The sequence below is a fragment of the Aplysia californica genome, unplaced genomic scaffold (assembly GCF_000002075.1).
Source record: "Aplysia californica isolate F4 #8 unplaced genomic scaffold, AplCal3.0 scaffold00036, whole genome shotgun sequence".
Classification (NCBI taxonomy): Eukaryota; Metazoa; Mollusca; class Gastropoda; order Aplysiida; family Aplysiidae; genus Aplysia; species Aplysia californica.
In genome coordinates, this window is record NW_004797306.1 from 1,634,611 (window position 1) to 1,637,467 (window position 2,857).

Sequence of the window (2,857 nt, forward strand, 5' to 3'; positions counted from 1 at the left end):
CTATCTATCTATCTATCTATCTATCTATCTATCTATCTATCTTCCTCTCTCTCTGTGTCTTTTTTTCTCTCTCACACTCTTTCTCAAACACACAGACATAGACACAATCGCACACACACATACACACACGCACTCTCTCTCTCTCTCTCTCTCTCTCTCTCTCTCTCTCTCTCTCTCTCTCACTCTCTCATTATCTTTCTTTCTCCCTCTCTCTCTTTCCGTCTTTCTCTCTCTCTCTCTCTCTTTCCGTCTTTCTCTCTCTCTCTCTTTCTCTCTCTTTCTCTCTCTCTTTCTCTCTCTCTTTCTCTCTCTCTTTCTCTCTCTCTTTCTTTCTCTCTTTCTCTACCTCCTCTCCCCCCCCCTCTCTCTCTCTCTCTCTCTCTCTCTCTCTCTCTCTCTCTCTCTCCCCTGTCTCTCTTTATCGATACTGGCAAATTCTTTCACATTAACAAGTAAGAGCCTGACGTAACAAAATGCCTGGTCCTTATTTTCGTTGCACTCACTCATGGAAGCACGAGGAAATGTTTATATTTTCGATATTAACCTAGTTTTGTGAACACTAAACACAGACACTTCATCAGCTTGTTGCCGGCAGACACCATTATCGTATGACAAAAACGAGGTTTTCAGGAGAAGCAGATAAAAACTGTTTTATCTTAATTAAAAGAAAAAAAATGTTTCGCAACGTGGAGGAATCAGGCGCTCGTCAGTTTTGGAGCATAGTATGATGTCATCAGTATCTTCTTAAAGGCACTTCATGTGCATTCCATTTGGTGAACAAATTCCCATCCATCTTGAATAGAAGTGGAACTATTTGCAATGGAAGGAGGTCACAGTCGCTTGGATTTAGAGGTAAAATTAGCAAGAGAATGGCCTCCAAAATTTGGTAACTTCCTTAGCCTGAGAGTTCTTGGAAACTGAACATTTACATTTGTTGATATATCTAATCAGTGTTTTTCATCAAAATCCACGTAAAATGTGTTTTTAAATTGACAAAAAAAAGATGCAGAGTCAAAAAAGGAAAAACAGGAAAAAATTACCAATCAGCCCCCCAAAATGCGGATTTCTTTGATTTAATCATTTTGAAGAGCGCTATGATGCCTTACAATTATTATTGTTTCATTCGCCTTGGTCCATTAGCATTGTAAGAAAAGACTTGAGACTATCACCTTATCAAACTCAACTACATGCTAGCTTTTTTTTCTCAACATTTTGATTTACAACAATGTAGAACGGCGGCGATGAACTGACTTTCCGCAGTGGACGAAGGACAAGAGAACAACGACCGAATTTTCGCCGGGGATAATTTGAAAGATAAAAAAACCCCAGTATTAACCAGACGTTCACACACACACGCTCACGCACACACACACACACACACACACACACACACACACACACACACACACACACACACACACAAACACACACACACACACACACACAAACACGCACGTGCGCACGCGTATCATTTCTGATATAATAATCCCCAGAGACAAAAAAATCGTTTCCATTTTGTCGAGATTTCTGATTGGGCGAGAAAGGGAGGTCTGCGTCCTATCATCAGGCTGGTGCAATTTCATCTGCATCCTTTGGACGGGATAAAGGTACGTGGCTGTCTCTGTGTAGGTACTTTTCTTACTGTTTACGAAACTTAAACAGGGGCTCTGGTGGCCTAGAGGTAAGGTGTTTGTTTCTCATTCAAAAGTTCCGGGTTCGAATCCGGGTAGTGACCGAAACACTTTCTTCTCTAAAATTTTCTCCTTTCACCTCCTTTTCTGCTCTCTCGCAATGTTATGTCGTCTGCTTTCGTCTCACATCCTTTGCCCTTTCCACTGGGCTCCTCACTCTTTCTGAAGCCTGTTTTCTGCTACACCTTGGCTCCTTCTTACTGCTGTCTTTCAGCCACACCCCTGATCTTCTGGTAGGAAAGATCTACACCTAGAATTCTCGGACAAGGGCGAAAAATCTCGGAGGGCCCGTGTGCAAGTTGCGCACGTTAATGATACCTTGGTGGTCTAAAATCGATATGAGTAGGCTTCTGCCGCCACCAGGGCAATATTACAAATTTCCCACCAACTGAAAATGTTTAACGTGTCTCACGCGCTCATATGACCTTATGCAGTTGTGAACGCCATAAAACACTTACCTCCCCCCCCCCAAAAAAAAACCCCCCAACAAAAAACAACAACAAAAAACCCCCCCAAAAAACCAACAACAATAAAATAACAAACAAACAAAACAAACAAAAACAATAACAACCAAAAAACAACCAGACAACAACAACAACAACAACAACCAAACAAAAACTTAAAACAATGTGTGAAAGAGGCATTTGAATATCCTAGCCCCAAGATCTGGAATGCTTAGCCAAATAGTTTTTCAGAGAGATCAAATCCTTTAATACATTCAAATGACGGCTTAAGTTATTTCTGTTCTTAATTTGATGAGATGAGTATTTAGAGAAATTTTCTTGTAGTCAGAACACAATGTTTTGTGTTTTTGTTGCATTGTAAAGTGCCCAGAGCCTGTGTTCTTTAACCGGGGGTGAGCATAGAAATACCATGTAATAGTATAGACTGTGAGGCGCATCTAGAGTTTGCTGTTGAGCGGGGATTAGCGCTATATTATTATTATTATTATTATTATTATTATTATTATTATTATTATTATTATTATTATTATTATTATTATTATTATTATTATTATTATTATTATTTTTATGATGATGATGATGATGATGATGATGATGATGATGATGATGATGATGATGATGATGATGATGATGATGAACATGATGATGATGATGATGATGATGATGAAGATGATCATTATTACTATTATTATTATTTATTAT